This window comes from Salmo salar, chromosome 13 (genome assembly GCF_965601325.2).
Source record: "Salmo salar chromosome 13, fSalSal1, whole genome shotgun sequence".
Lineage (NCBI taxonomy): Eukaryota > Metazoa > Chordata > Actinopteri > Salmoniformes > Salmonidae > Salmo > Salmo salar.
The window spans coordinates 88,870,311-88,887,372 of record NC_138303.1 but is presented as its reverse complement, the minus strand read 5'-3'; the positions used below and the strand labels follow the sequence as shown (position 1 = coordinate 88,887,372).

The 17,062-nt window shown below is 42.6% G+C and overlaps 1 long non-coding RNA gene across 1 annotated transcript; it reads left to right on the top strand.

The window, feature by feature from the left end:
- The first annotated feature begins 4,422 nt into the window (after window positions 1-4,422).
- On the top strand, window positions 4,423-16,729 carry LOC145860080 (uncharacterized). Its single transcript, XR_014380181.1, has 3 exons — window positions 4,423-4,861; window positions 5,067-5,202; window positions 16,448-16,729. It is a non-coding gene; the product is annotated as an uncharacterized LOC145860080 (long non-coding RNA).
- The last annotated feature ends 333 nt before the right edge of the window (window positions 16,730-17,062 follow it).

Here is a 17,062-nt window from a genome sequence, read left to right as displayed (position 1 = left end):
TCTTTCAGGGCCCGGATGTCAGTTAAACCGAGGTACAGAAGCAAAACTATAGGAGCAGTTGAAACCGTGTTTCTAGACCAGAACCCTGGCCCCTTGCTCCTGACCAGAGGAGAAAGACTTCCCCCTCTCATTGAAATTCAAGACCGACCCGGTACTAAAGGCATTGTTAGCAAAAAACAGGATCCCCCATTATAGTGAATGGAGGCAATCTTTATGTAAATATTTTTTTCTTCAAAGACAATCATGGTACCAATAATTGCTTCTAATACAGCAGATGTACAGTGCTTTCAGAAAGTATTCAGACCCCTAACCTTTTTCCATATTTTGTTACATTACAGCCTTGTTCTAAAATGTATTAAATTCATTTTTTCCCTCATCAATCTACACACAATACCCCATAATGACAAAGTGGAAACAGGTTTAGAACTTTTTGCAAATGTATACAAAATAATAAAACCGAAATACCTTATTTACATAAGTATTGAGACCCATTGCTTTGAGACTCGAAATTGAGCTCAGGTGCATCCTGTTTCCATTGATCATCCTTGAGATGAGTCTACAACTTGATTGGAGTCCACCTGTGGTTAATTCAATTAATTGCACATGATTTGGAAAGGCACACCTGTCTAAATAATGTCCCACAGTTGACAGTGCATGTAAGAGCAAAAACCAAGCCATGAGGTCGAAGGAAATGTCCGTAGCGCTCATAGACAGGATTGTGTCAAGGCACAGATCTGGGCAAGGGTATCAAAACATTTCTGCATCATTCTTCAATGGAAGAAGTTTGGAACCACCAAGACTTTCTAGAGCTGGCCGCCTGGGCAAACTGAACAATCGGGGGAGAAGCGTCTTGGTCAGGATGGTGACCAAGAACCCGATAACTCTGACAGAGCTCCAAAGTTCCTCTGTGGAGATGGGAGAACCTTCCAGAAGGACAACTATCTCTACATCCCTCCACCAATCAGGCCTTTATGGTAGAGTGGCCAGACGGAAGCCACTCCTCAGTAAAAGGCACATGACAGCCCGCTTGGAGTTTGCCAAAAGGCACCTAAAGGACAAATCAGACCATGAGAAACAAGATTCTCTGGTCTGATGAAACCAAGATTGAACCCTTTGGCCTGAATTCTAAGCGTCACGTCTAGAGTAAACCTGGGACCATCCCTACGGTGAAGCATGGTGATCATAGCATCAGGCTGTGGCTGGGTTTTTTGGCAGCAGTGACTGGAAGACTAGTCAGGATCGAGGGGAAGATGAACTAAGCAAAGTACAAAGAGAGATCCTTGATGAAAACCTGCTCCATTGTGCTCAGGACCTCAGACTTGGGCAAAGGGACAAGACTCTGAATGTCCTTCAGTGGCCCGGACTTGAACCCGATTGAACATCTCTGGAGAGACTTGAAAATAGCTGTGCAACGATGCTCCTCATCCAACCTGACAGAGCTTGAGAGGATCTACAGAGAAGAATGGGAGAAACTCCCCAAATACGCGCCAAGCCTGTAGTCTCATACCTGTAATGATGGGGCGGTGAGTCGGAAGCAGGTGCAGGTGAAACGCTTTAATAAAACAAGACCACGACACTAACATAAGGCAGTATGCCGATACACAATAACAATACCAACTGGTGAGTGAACCTGGGAGAGTGACATAAAGGGGAGGAAATTAAGGTAATGGAGTCTAGGTGTGAATCAAGGAATCCCAGGACCGGTGGTTAGTACTCTGGCGACGTCGTACGCCAGAGGGGAGGAGAAGGAGCAGACGTGACAGTACCCCCTTCCCTCTGATGTGCGGCTCCAGCCGCAGGACGACCCGAGGACGAGGAGCGGGTCGTTCCAGGCGGCGAATGGTGGAAATCAGGGAGGATGTTTGGGTCCAGAATGTCCTCCACCGGAACCCAACACCGCTCCTCTGGGCCATACTCCTCCCAGTCCACCAGATACTGGAGCCGACCCCCACGACGTTGGGAGTCCAGTAGGGATCTGACAGCATACGCCGGGCTCCCCTTGATGTCCAGGGGTGGAGGTGTGTCGTGGGGGACAGCATCAGCTAGGGGACCAGAAACCACCGGCCTGAGAAGGGAGACATATAAAGGGGAGGAAATGAAGGTAATGGAGTCCAGGTGTGAATCATAATGAGTCACAGGTGCAATTAATGATGAGTGCCAGGTGTGCGTAATGATGTATCCCAGGACCGGTGGTTAGTACTCTGGCGACGTTGTACGCTGGAGGGGAGGAGCAGGAGCAGGAGCAGGAGCAGACGCAGACGCAGACACAGACGTGACAATACCCAAGAAGACTCAAGACTATAATCACTGCTTAAGGTGCTTCAACAAAGTACTGAGTAAAGGGTCTGAATACTTATGTAAATGTTGATATTTCAGTTTTTTTCTTTTATAAATTTGCAAAAATGTCTAAAACATTTTTTGCTTTGTCATTGTGGGGTATTGTGTGTAAATTGATAAGGGGAAAACCAATTTTATACATTTTAGAATAAGGCTGTAATGTAACAAAATGTGGAAAAAGTCAAGGGGCCTGAATACTTTTTGAATGCACTGTATGTCCTTGAACCGATTATTTTAAAATCACCCACAGAAGAAATTAAGGATAATTTAGTTGCTAATGGCAGCCTGCAGTAGCCTGGTAGGCCTTCAACTTGAGTTACTCAATGAGAGAGGGAGCACTGAGCTAACCTGCAACGTCACTTCCTATAATAGCTCAAATTGCGCATGTTATGTCTGACTTCATTTGGCTTCAATGCGCTATTGAGTCTTCACATAGGTATGAATGGTGTCACGTGATCGATAGCTTTGTCCATTCATATATACAGTCATTGCTCCCAACCCAGAGGAATCCCCACCCAGTTGACTACTTTAAAATGGTAGAAGCCCTCAATGGCAATGTCGAAATTAAAACGAGTTATACCCAGTGATGTATATAAACCCTGAATTGCTGATGCTATGTATTGGCCAGTGGGAGGCTTTGAAGGAGCATTCCTCCAAAGGAATGAATGGAATTCTACAGTATTTCAGTAAAATGTTTCAAAGACAAAATTACATGTATTTAAGTATTTTATTGTTTTAGTCAGTACAGTAACATTAGAACTTTAATTATTTTACATTTTTTGTTGATCACATATAATTTAAAAGTATGCATTAAGGTGTCTGTAATAGAATAAACATGGCAAAAACAAATGTATACATTAATAAAATATTTTAGACTGGTGGGGGAGTGCTAAGATGGAGGTGCGGGATTTCAAAACAGTACCCATTGTCAGTCATTTGGTGTATATACATCATTGGTTATATCCATCTAGAGTCCTCTATCTATCACAATGGCTGACACACATTGTGGGGTACTAGCTGCACAGCAGAATGGTTTTTACAATTTGTAATTCTGTAATGTGCTTCATTCTAGCTGGTATTCAACTCACACAGGATATAATTTAATCGACATACTAAACTGTCTGTGTGAAAAGCATACCAATTAGATAATATTGTTGAACAAATTTAGAATTTTCAAATATGTGTTGTTGTAGCCATTTATTGAGTGGTGTGTGGTGGACAGCAGTGGTGGGCAAATAACCCAATTGTCATCGCTGAGTAAAAGTATTGATACCTTATTAGAAGGTTACTCAAGTGAAAGTCACCCAGTAAAATAGTACTTGAGTAGAAGTTTTTTAAGTATTTGGTTTTAAATATACTTAAGTATCAAAAGTAAAAGTAAAAGTATAAATAATTTCATATTCCTTATATTAAGCAAAGCAGATGGCACCATTGTCTTGTTTTTAAAATGTACGGATAGCCAGGGGCACACACCAACACACACATTATTTACAAAAGATGCATGTGTGTTTAGTGAGTCCCCCAGAACATAGGCAGTAGGGATGACCATGTGTTATCTTGATTAATGTGTGAATTTCACAATTTTCCTGTTCTGCTAAGCATTCAACATGTACTTTGGGTTGTCAGGGAAAATGTATGGATTAAAAAGTATAATATTTTCGTTAGGAATGTAGTGATGTAAAATTAAAAGTTGTAAAAAATAGAAATAGTAAAGTAAAGTACAGATACCCCAAAAAACAACTTAAGTAGTACTTTAAAGTAGTTTACACCACTGGTGGACAGCTCTTCCCCTGTTAGAGCTACTGTAAATTGCTATCCAGGCACCAGGTGGTGCCATTTCTTAGTTTATAGATTTGATCCCATAGATTTCATAAACTTTAAATGCTGGTAGTCAATGAATGTTTGACCACTGAGAGCGACTCTGAATTTGGCTTTTAGAAGCACATACTGATATTAATCCTTGTATAGACATATGTCCTAAGGGTACTACCATGCCATAATAAGAAATGACCTTGAACTGTGAATAGCTTTCATTATAGCATGAAGATAACCCCACTATTTCCCATTTACTTATTGATTACCATAAGGCACCACTAGACATCTCATCACAGAAGATATGTAATATTGGACATCACAAGAGAATCCTTCCCCATAGAGAACCTAGACACTGCCAGTTCCAGTGATTCAGCCACCCCCTCCCCTCCCCTCCTCACCCTTCCCTTCCCCCTCAGCCTACTCTATGAGGCGCTGGAGGTCCCTGTGCATGTGTTGTCCTCTGGAAGTCTACTTGAGTGCAGTGAAGATGAGGATGAGTTAATGTGGCATTATCCTCATCGGCTCCGTTGCTGCTGGCTGCTCGCTTTCATTTGCTTTTCAATTTCTCTCCTCCTTTTGGCGCTGTGGGTGATGCAGCAGGACGGGTGTGGCAGTGAGCAGATTGTGGACGTCCTCTCTCTCAGGAGCCACAGAGACTTTTGGTGGTCCTCGGAACATTGTCCAGTCTGTGGAACGATTGAGCACAATGGTAAGATTCAGATGTGAATCACTTTTGTCTGTGTGTGTTGATATCTGGAGTCATTCATTTCTATGTAGTTGATAATAGTTTGTAAGTTGTGTATTTTCCTTCATACCAATCAAGAGTTGTATAACACAATTTGCCCAGAAGTGCAATTAACTAATGTGAAGTCGTAAGCAGTCTGAGATTGTTATGCTGTCATTGTATGTTAAAGACTCACAGACTGCATGAGGAGATCCATGTGAAACAGCAGCACATTATGCGATGTCCTCCAGACCACAGTCACTCCAATGGAATGGAATCAGGGCTCTGTAACAGGATGACCACCAACCTGACCAGGGACATTGACCGTAAGTAGAAATACAACAGTCAAGCATGTGTACTACTCTGAAACTGTAATCTTTTAATAATGTGTCTTTGGTTTTCAGTCACTCAGGCAACATAGAGGGATGTGAAGGCACTTGCCTTATTTACTAAAGTGTCTGTACTAAAGTGTATGTGCCAGACTCTTAAGGCAGCCCTCATCCTCCACATACAACACCCGTTCTGTCAGTCACATTCTGTTAAAGGTCCCCAAAGCACACACATCCCTGGGTCGCTCCTCTTTTCAGTTCGCTGCAGCTAGCGACTGGAACGAGCTGCAACAAACACTCAAACTGGACAGTTTTATCTCAATCTCTTCATTAAAAGACTCAATCATGGACACTCTTACTGACAGTTGTTGCTGCTTTGTGTGATGTATTGTTGTCTCAACCTTCTTGTCCTTTGTGCTGTTGTCTGTGCCCAATCATGTTTGTACCATGTTTTGTGCTGCTACAATGTTGTGTTGCTACAATGCTGTGTTGCTGCCTCATGTGTTGCTGCCTTGTTACAGTATGTTGTTGTCTTAGGTCTCTCTTTATGTAGTGTTGCGTTGTCTCTCTTGTTGTGTGTTTTGTCCTATATTTATATTGTATTTATTTTTTATTTTGAATCCCATGCCCCCGTCCCCGCATGAGGCCTTTTGCGTTTTGGTAGGCCGTCATTGTAAATACGAATTTGTTCTTAACTGACTTGCCTAGTTAAATAAAGGTTAAATAAAATAAACGGCAGTAACCATACTATTACCATACTAATATAGTGCTGCTGGAACTCTGAGGTCTGCTTAAAATGGGTTCAAATCAGTGCTTTGTTTATGCTGATACCAAATTGCCACAGCTTGAATGCTATTGTGGGGAAAAGCCATGTCTTTGCACAATAGACAAATATTGATATTTACGTATGACGTTGATTTACTTTGAATGTTTGCTTTGTTCGTTTATCCCGTATGTGTGTCTGTGTTAGTTTGCAGAGACAGAGGTGTTGACTTGTTTTCCTCTCTGGCTGAAAACACCAGATTAATTAGATTTTCTGCTCAGCTAAGCGTATTAACCATTTTATTTCTCTGCATTGTACAGTTCATTATTTCAGAGACTTGTCTTCAAAAAGAGTGCTCATGAAATAATTTGAAAGCCTGAGGAGTGAATTAATTTAACTATTTAAAGGATTTTCTCTGTGGTAGGATGAGAATGTCTAAACCTTTAACACAGATTTCCAAGGCTTGCTGGGTTGAAAATAATAGTTACTTTTACTGTTATACAGTGCCTTGCAAAAGTATTCACCCCCTTAGCGTTTTTCCTATTTTGTTGCATTACAACCTGTAATTTAAATAGATTTTTATTTGGATTTCATGTAATGGACATACACAAAATAGTCCAAATTGGTGAAGTGAAATGAAAAAAATAACTTGTTTCAAAAAAATGTGAAAAAATAAACAACGGAAAAGTGGTGCGTGCATACAGTGAAGGAAAAAAGTATTTGATCCCCTGCTGATTTTGTACGTTTTCCCACTGACAAAGAAATGATCAGTCTATAATTTTAATGGTAGGTTTATTTGAACAGTGAGAGACAGAATAACAACAAAAAAATCCAGAAAAACGCATGTCAAAAATCTTATAAAATGATTAGCATTTTAATGAGAGTAATAAGTATTTGACCCCTCTGCAAAACATGACTTAGTTCTTGGTGGCAAAACCCTTGTTGGCGATCACAGAGGTCAGACGTTTCTTGTAGTTGGCCCCCAGGTTTGCACACATCTCAGGAGGGATTTTGTCCCACTCCTCTTTGCAGATCTTCTCCAAGTCATTAAGGTTTCGAGGCTGACGTTTGGCAACTCGAACCTTCAGCTCCCTCCACAGATTTTCTATGGGATTGAGGTCTGGAGACTGGCTAGGCCACTCCAGGACCTTAATGTGCTTCTTCTTGAGCCACTCCTTTGTTGCCTTGGCCGTATGTTTTGGGTCATTGTCATGCTGGAATACCCATCCACGACCCATTTTCAATGCCCTGGCTGAGGGAAGGAGGTTCTCACCCAAGATTTGACGGTACATGGCCCCGTCCATCGTCCCTTTGATGCGATGAAGTTGTCCTGTCCCTTAGCAGAAAAACACCGCCAAAGCATAATGTTTCCACCTCTATGTTTGACGGTGAGGATGGTGTTCTTGGGGACATAGGCAGCATTCCTCCTCCTCCAAACACGGCGAGTTGAGTTGATGCCAAAAAGCTCCATTTTGGTCTCATCTGACCACAACACTTTCACCCAGTTGTCCTCTGAATCATTCAGATGTTCATTGGCAAACTTCAGACGGGCATGTATATGTGCTTTCTTGAGCAAGGGGACCTTGCGGGCGCTCCAGGATTTCAGTCCTTCACGGCGTAGTGTGTTACCAATTGTTTTCTTGGTGACTATGGTCCCAGCTGCCTTGAGATCATTGACAAGATCCTCCCGTGTAGTTCTGGGCTGATTCCTCACCGTTCTCATGATCATTGCAACTCCACAAGGTGAAATCTTGCATGGAGCCCCAGGCCGAGGGAGATTGACAGTTCTTTTGTGTTTCTTCCATTTGCGAATAATTGCACCAACTGTTGTCACCTTCTCACCAAGCTGCTTGGCGATGGTCTTGTAGCCCATTCCAGCCTTGTGTAGGTCTACAATCTTGTCCCTGACATCCTTGGAGAGCTCTTTGGTCTTGGCCATGGTGGAGAGTTTGGAATCTGATTGATTGCTTGGAATCTTGATTGCTTGGAATCTGATTGATTGATACCCTGATCTGTACTTCTCCACAACTTTGTCCCTGACCTGTTTGGAGAGCTCCTTGGTCTTTATAGTGCTGCTTGGTTGGTGGTGCCCCTTGCTTAGTGGTTTTGCAGACTCTGGGGGCTTTCAGAACAGGTGTATATATACTGAGATAATGTGACACTTAGATTGCACACAGGTAGACTTTATTTAACTAATTATGTGACTTCTGAATGTAATTGGTTGCACCAGATCTTATTTAGGGGCTTCGTAGCAAGGGGAGTGACTACATACAGTGAGGGAAAAAAGTATTTGATCCCCTGCTGATTTTGTACGTTTGCCTACTGACAAAGAAATTATCAGTCTATAATTTTAATGGTAGGTTTATTTGAACAGTGAGAGTCAGAATAACAGCAAAAAAAATCCAGAAAAACACATGTCAAAAATGTTATAAATTGATTTGCATTTTAACCTGTTTAGGATAGGGGGCAGTATTTTCACGGCCGGATAAAAAACGTACCCGATTTAATCTGGTTATTACTCCTGCCCAGAAACTAGAATATGCATATAATTATTTGATTTGGATAGAAAACACCCTAAAGTTTCTAAAACTGTTTGAATGGTGTCTGTGAGTATAACAGAACTCATATGGCAGGCCAAAACCTGAGAAGATTCTATATGGGAAGTGCCCTGTCTGACCATTTCTTGGCCTTCTGTAGCCTCTTTATCGAAAATAGAGGATCTCTGCTGTAACGTGACATTTTCTAAGGCTCCCATAGGCTCTCAGAAGGCACCAGAACGTTGAATGATAACTCTGCAGTCCCTGGGCAAAAAACAGTAGGGGTTTTGGAAAGTGGTCGTTCTGAGAACAATGACACTGGCGCGCGTGTGCATGTGAAGACCCCATTTTCTATTTTCAGTGTTTGAACGAAAACAACGTCTCCCGGTTGGAATATTATCGCTATTTTACGAGAAAAATCGCATAAAATTAGATTTTAAACAGCGTTTGACATGCTTCGAAGTACGGTAATGGAATATTTTGAATTTTTTTTCTCACGATACGCGCCGGCGCGTCACCCTTTGGATAGTGTCTTGAACGCAAGAACAAAACGCAGCTATTTGGATATAACTATGGATTATTTGGAACCAAAACAACATTGGGTGTTGAAGTAGAAGTCCTGGGAGTGCATTCTGACGAAGAACAGCAAAGGTAATCCAATTTTTCTTATAGTAAATCTGAGTTTGGTGAGTGCCAAACTTGGTGGGTGTCAAAATAGCTAGCCATGATGGCCGGGCTATCTACTCAGAATATTGCAAAATGTGCTTTCACCGAAAAGCTATTTTAAAATTGGACACCGCGATTGCATAAAGGAGTTCTGTATCTATAATTCTTAAAATAATTGTTATGTTTTTTGTGAACGTTTATCGTGAGTAATTTAGTAAATTCACCGGAAGTTTTCGGTGGGTATGCTAGTTCTGAACAAAACATGCTAATGTAAAAAGCTGTTTTTTGCTATAAATATGAACTTGATTGAACAAAACATGCATGTATTGTATAACATAATGTACTAGGAGTGTCATCTGATGAAGATCATCAAAGGTTAGTGCTGCATTTAGCTGTGGTTTTGGTTTTTGGGACATTATATGCTAGCTTGAAAAATGGGTGTGTGATTATTTCTGGCTGGGTACTCTCCTGACATAATCTAATGTTTTGCTTTCATTGTAAAGCCTTTTTGAAATCGGGCAATGTGGTTAGATAAAGGAGAGTTTTTTAGAAATACAAAACTACAAACTAAACATAGAAATACAAAAATGGACAAACACCCCCTGTCACGTCCTGACCTACTCTACCATAGAAAATAACAACTTACTATGGTCAGGACGTGACAGTACCCCCCCCCCCCAAAGGTGCGGACTTCGACCACACCTACAAAACCAACAACAAACCCCCCCCAAACAACAAACCCCCCCCCCCAAAAAAAAAACACAAAGGGAGGGTAGGCTGGGTGACTAATGTCTATGGCGGCGGCTCCCGCTGATCCACCCCCTTCTGTATGTCTGGAGGAACCAGACCATGGATCATCGCCGGAGGCTTCGGACCGCCAACCGCCGCTGAAGACTCCGGGCTAAAGGCCGCCGCTGAAGACTCCGGGCTGCGGACCGCCGCTGGAGGCTCCGGGCTGCGGACAAGCACAGCCTAGTTCGTCGGCTGAGGAGCGTCGCTGGAGGCTCCGGGCTTGGGAGCGTCGCTGGAGGCTCCGGGCTGGGGAGCGTCGCTGGAGGCCCCGGGCTGGGGAGCGTTGCTGGAGGCTCCGGGCTGGGGAGCGTCGCTGGAGGCCCCTGGCTGGGGAGCGTCGCTGGAGGCTCTGGACTGGGGAGTGTCGCTGGAGGCCTGATGCGTGGGACTGGCATAGGAGGCGCCAGACTAGTAACACGCACCTCAGTGCGAGTGCGGGGAGCAGGAACAGGACACCTCGGACTGGGCAGGCGCACTGGAGGCTTGATGCGTGGAGCTGGCATAGGAGGCGCCAGACTAGTAACACGCACCTCAGGGCGAGTGCGAGGAGGAGGCACAGGACGTACTGGGCTCCGGAGGCGTACCGGAGGTCTGGAGCTTAGAGCTGGCACACCGCGTCCTGGCTGGATGGTTATTTGAGCCAAGCAAGGGCGGAGCGCCGGCACAGGACGAACTAGGCTGTGCTGGTGAACGGGGGGTACCGTGCGTAGAGCAGGCGCAGGATAACCTGGGCCGTAGAGACGCACTGGAGACGTTTGCTAAACGTTATATAGTAAATGTGGTGGTGTGTGTGTCTATTTGTCAATAACAGCTTGTGCGTGATGTCTAATATTAAGGAAGTCTCGAGGTATTGCTCACCTGAGGTAGAGTACCTCATGATAAGCTGTAGACCACACTACCTACCAAGGGAGTTTGCATCTATATTTTCCATAGCTGTCTATGAGACCAGGCTGTTGAGCCTGCTGGGAGGTAGAAAAAAGACTAGTTGACCACCACCACTGTAAAAACCCTTTCAATCAGAGAAGATCAGATCTCACTCAGGGAATTTGATGTATTGAGTTGTGTGCTCATCAACAAATAATGATGAGTACTTCTTTACAGCAGCGGATATGCATATATGCATAAATGCAGTCACTTTTTTCTGTCATGTAATTCCTTAGGCCACAGTTGTAAGTGTCAACATGTTTTTTCAGTTCATTCTTTTTTAAGGGCACTTCACTAATTCTAAAGCTCTGGTCCTAAGCCAGAAATTGAATCTAAAAGGCTTATATCAGATCACGTATCATAGAGCAGACAGTGTGAGACAAACTTGCTTCTTGTCAGGCAACAGAGTTGAATTCCCGCGCCAGCACTGGCGTAGCACACACCCCCGAGCCCAGGGGGTCGGGCCCCTCAGATAGCATAGCATATGAAAGAAATGTTTAGAATTATAGGAAAATAGCTTTAAAACTGCAACATTTTCTCTCAACCTCATGGCAAAATGTGTAGAAAAGCAGGAAATTAGCTCAGAGATTCTTGAAAGTCGGGACAACCCTTGTCCATCGGAAACTTTCTTTTTATAGTAAAAAAATTAAGGATTTTGTTGCATAATTATTTTGCTTAAAAATGACATTTAGTGGAATTTTATAAGGGAAAAGATGTGTTTGGTGATTTTTCAAAATACTTTCAATATTATTAATTTCCATGTCGGCTCTATGCTTGGAAATTCCCTTGTTTGGAGCAAAGGATCACAATTATAAACTCTCCCAAAAAGTAAAAAAAATCTAAAAACTGCCAATAATGGATATTAACAAAAAAATGTAGTTTCTTGCAGTGACTTTAAATAGTTATTCTTCGCAAAACTGTGATTCCTAAAAAATATTGTCCGGAGATTTGGATAACTCCATCAGGTTTGTCTATAATCCTAAATGAATCAGGAATGAGCAGGGTCAGCTATACCATGACCCCTTATTCATGTCTTCATTACATATAGTGCAATAAGACACTCATGGTCTATAAAGTTCTCTATTTTTTATCAATTTAAACATACAATATTCGAACCACCATTGTCACAATCATAACAGCATGATCATTACACAGTTGCACCTCGTCCTTGGGATAATACAAGGCCACTCTAAATATGCAGTTTTGTCTCACAACACCATGTCACAGATGTCTCAAGTTTTGAGGGAGTGTGCAGTTGGCATGCTGACTGCAGGAATATCCACCAGAGCTGTTGCCAGAGAATTTAATGTTAATGTCTCTACCATAAGCCTCCTCCAACGTCATTTTAGAGAATTTGGCCGTATGCCCAACCGGCTTCACAACTGCAGACCACATGTAACCACGCCGGTCCAGGACTTCCAAATCCGGCTTCATCACCTGCGGGATCGTCTGAGACCAACCACCTGGACAGCTGATGAAACTGTGGGTTTGCACAACCGAAGAATTTCTGCAGAAACTATCAGAAAGCGTCTCAGAAAACTCATCTGCATGCTCATCATCCTCACCAGGGTATTGACCTGACTGTAGTTCGGAGTCGTAACCGACTTCAGTGGGCATATGCTCTCCTTCGATGGCCACTGGTTTCAGTTGTACCGGGCAGATGGCGTCGTGTGGGTGAGTGGTTTGCTGATGTCAACGTTGTGAACAGAGTGCCCCATGGTGGCGGTGGGGTTATGGTATGGGCAGGGATAATCTACAGACAACAAACACAATTGCATTTTACAGATGGCAATTTGAATAAACAGAGATGCCATAACGAGATCCTGAGGCCCATTGTCGTGGCATTCATCCGCCGCCATCACCTCATGTTTCAGCATGATAATGCACGGCCCCATGTCGCAAGGATCTGTACACAATTCCTGGAAGCTGAAAATGTCCCAGTTCTGGTGAGTGAGTATTCACCATACATGTCACCCATTGAGTACCTTTGGGATGCTCTGGATCGATGTGTACAACAGCATGTTCCAGTTTCCGCCAATATCCAGCAACTTTGCACAGCCATTGAAGAGGAGTGGGACAACATTCCACAGGCCACAATCAACAACCTGATCAACTCTATGCGAAGGAGATGTGTCTTGCTGCATGAGGCAAATGGTGGTCACACCAAATACTGACTGGTTTTCTGATCCAAGCCCCTACAGTTGAAGTCGGAAGTCTACATACACCTTAGACAAATACATTTAAACTCAGTTTTTCACAATTCCTGACATTTAATCAGAGTAAAAATTCCCTGTCTTATGTCAGTTAGGATCGCCACTTTATTTTAAGAATGTGAAATGTCAGAATAATAGTAGACAGAATTATTTATTTCAGCTTTTATTTCTTTCATCACATTCCCAGTTGGTCAGAAGTTTACATACACTCAATTAGTATGTGGTAGCATTTCCTTTAAATTGTTTAACTTGGGTCAAACGTTTCGGGTAGCCTTCCACAAGCTTCCCACAATAAGTTGGGTGAATTTTGGCAAATTCCTCCTGACAGAGCTGGTGTAACTGAGTCAGGTTTGTAGACCTCTTTGCTCGCACACGCTTTTTCAGTTCTGCCCACAAATTTTCTCTAAGGTTGAGGTCAGGGCTTTGTGATGGCCACTCCAATACCTTGACTTTATTGTCCTTAAGCCATTTTGCCACAACTTTGGAAGTATGCTTGGGGTCACTGTCCATTTGGAAGACCCATTTGCGATCAAGCTTTAACGTCCTGACTGATGTCTTGAGATGTTGCTTCAATATATCCACATAATTTTACTTCCTCATGATGCCATCTATTTTGTGAAGTGCACCAGTCCCTCCTGCAGCAAAGCACCCCCACAACATGATGCTGCCACCTCCGTCCTTCACGGTTGGGATGGTGTTCTTCGCCTTGCAAGCCTCCCCCTTTTTCCTCCAAACATAACGATGGTGAATATGGCCAAACAGTTCTATTTTTGTTTCATCAGACTAAAGGACATTTCTCCAAAAAGTACGATCTTTGTTCCCATGTGCAGTTGCAAACCGTAGTCTGGCTTTTTTATGGCGGTTTTGGAGCAGTTGCTTCTTCCTTGCTGAGCGGCCTTTCAGGTCATGTTGATATAGGACTCGTTTTACTGTGGATATAGATACTTTTGTACCTGTTTCCTCCAGCATATTTACAAGGTCCTTTGCTGTTGTTCTGGGATTGATTTGCACTTTTTGCACCAAAGTACGTTCATCTCTAGGAGACAGAACGTGTCTCCTTCCTGAGCGGTATGACGGCTGCGTGGTCCCATGGTGTTTATACTTGCGTACTATTGTTTGTACTGATAAACGTGGTACCTTCAGATGTTTGGAAATTGCTCCCAAGGACAAACCAGACTTGTGGAGGTCTACAATTTTTTTTCTGAGGTCTTGGCTGATTTCTTTTGATTTTCCCATGATGTCAAGCAAAGAGGCACTGAGTTTGAAGGTAAGCCTTGAAATACATCCACAGGTACATCTCCAATTGACTCAAATGATGTCAATTAGCCTATCAGAAGCTTCTAAAGCCATGACATCATTTTCTGGAATTTTTCAAGCTGTTTAAAGGCACAGTCAACTTAGTGTATGTAAACTTCTGACCCACTGGAATTATGATACAGTGAATTATAAGTGAAATAATCTGTCTGTAAACAATTGTTGGAAAAATGACTTGTGTCATGCACGAAGTAGATGTCCTAACCGACTTGCCAAAACTATAGTTTGTTAACAAGAAATTTGTGGAGTGGTTGAAAAACGAGTTTTAATGACTCCAACCTAAGTGTATGTAAACTTCCGACTTCAACTGTACCTTTTTTTAAGGTGTCTGTGACCAACAGAGGCATATCTGTATTCTCAGTCATGTGAAATCCATAGATTAAGGCCTAATTTATTTATTTCAACTGACTGATTTCCTTATGAACTGTAACTTTCAAATCTTGTTTTGAGTTTGCAAGAAAGGCATTTTACTGCACTTGTGACATTGAAACTTGAAACTTGATGCTGTGTTTATATTTTTGTTCAGTGTATATATTAAAATGTTGTTAATATTATTAAGATACATTTTAGTGTTTTTTTTTTAGATTGTCCCGTCTTTCAAAAATCTCTGAATGTCACACCCTGATTTATTTCACCTGTCCTTGTGATTGTGTCCACCCCCTACAGGTGTCACTTATTCTCCCCGGTGTATTTATCCCTGTGTTTCCTGTCTCTCTGTGCCAGTTTGCCTTGTCTGTTAGTCAAGTCAACCAGTGTATTTTTCCTGTACTCCTTTTGCTATTCTCCTTTTGTTAGTCTTCCTGGTTTTGACCACTGCCTGACTCTGTACTACCTTCCCACCTGCCTGATCATCCTGCCTGTCCTGACCTTGATTCTGCCTGCCCTTCGGTACCTTTTGGACTCTGAACTGGTTTTGACCCTTTTGCCTGTCCACAACCATTCTTGCCTTCCCCTATTGGATTAATAAATATTGTAAGACTCCAACCATCTGCCTTCTGTGTCTGCATCTTGGTCTCGCCTTGTGTCAAGGTACTGAGCTCTAAAACAGGAACATTTTCTCTCAGCCTCGTGGCAAAATGTGTAAAACCGTATGAGATTCGCTATAAATACTGCACATTTTTCTTTCTGCCCAATGGAAGAAAAAATGTATCCTCAAGTAAGGGGGGGGCTTACTCTAACCTTTCGGGGGCACACGAAACTGCACTGCACTACTCCGCCCCAGCTAATACCAAAGTTATTTTGGAAACATCACTCTAATGCAAACATAGGCAAGGTTCTCACTTCTCACAAAAATTATATTTTTACGATAGTGAGAGGGCCCTAAATGATAAGGAAACCATTTCTGTTTAGTCCTGTTTTACTAAGATATTGTGGCATACAATAACTGTATTATGTGTGATATTGGGCTCTTTTGCCAAATGACTCAGCCCTGCAAGTTATGTCTGTCACAAGCATTTTATGTTTTTCCTGGCAATGATGTAGGTGTAGTATCTTAATTTGATCACTCTTTTGTTGCTGAGAATCTTCCTGCACCCTAGGAAATGCAAATTAGTTTTGTGATTTGCATAAATTCACTGAAAGCCCACTCTAACACACATATTAACAGTATTGCACTTTTCATGTAGTTGACGTTTGGCCAGCTAATAGCCTAACCATCGATCAAGCAACATTATGGACTAACCGTTCAAATCCTGTTGCTGCAGGATTATTTTGCTGTGACAATATAGGTCAAATTAAGGTCCTACATATGTAGTGCTAGAGAGCATGATTCCCAGTATGCAGTAATGCCAAGTCTCATAGATTTGGCACAAGACACAGAATGGTTGCCTTATTTGCAGTGACACATTTTACTGTAGTGTGTACAGTGGCTCAGTCAGGATCACAACCATGCTTAAAGATGAGAACAGATACAGTATATAGTTTGCAGGAATAAATCACTTAAAGATTTAGTCCGATTCTTGTCTACGTTTGCTGTTTATTTGTTTGTATTGTAATGGCCATCTGTCATGTGTACCTGCTTGTGTCTCATCTAGCTCGGGGACGCCTCTCCATGCCACAGTGTCAGTGTGAGCCACAGCCACACCCTGGGGTTCCGAGGGACCAGGAGTGGGCCAGAGACGGCAGAGGACCAGCCAGCCAGCAGGGAGGGCAGTGTGAAGACTGTGAGATGTGTCTGTGGTGTAGGGGAGTCCAACACAGTCCTCATAACACCAGGTAGGACTGTGCAGAGGCAGGATTTGTGTATAATGCATTATTCCTAATGCTTGGAGAGAAGAAGTGTATAGCACTGGGCAGAAAGTATGTATTTCTGTTGACTGGCCATGTCTGAAATGTTAGCGTTAGCCTTGGATCTGCAGAAACCACACATACTTAGTATGAACTTTGTATGTAATATATGTATTAATGTATGTAATGTAATATGCATGAATGTGTTTTCATAATATTATGTATAAGTTGAGTCTTAATATGAGCATGAGTCCACGAAGAGCATGTTTATTTGTGCAGTGTGTGTGTACAGTATGTGTGTGTGTGTTATGCCTGTCCATGTGTGTATGTCCTGTGTACGCTGATGGGAGGACTGATGTTTCTGGGTTAATTATTACACAAGGTAAACCAGTCAAGCGAAAGGAGAGAGATGCAACCCTGCA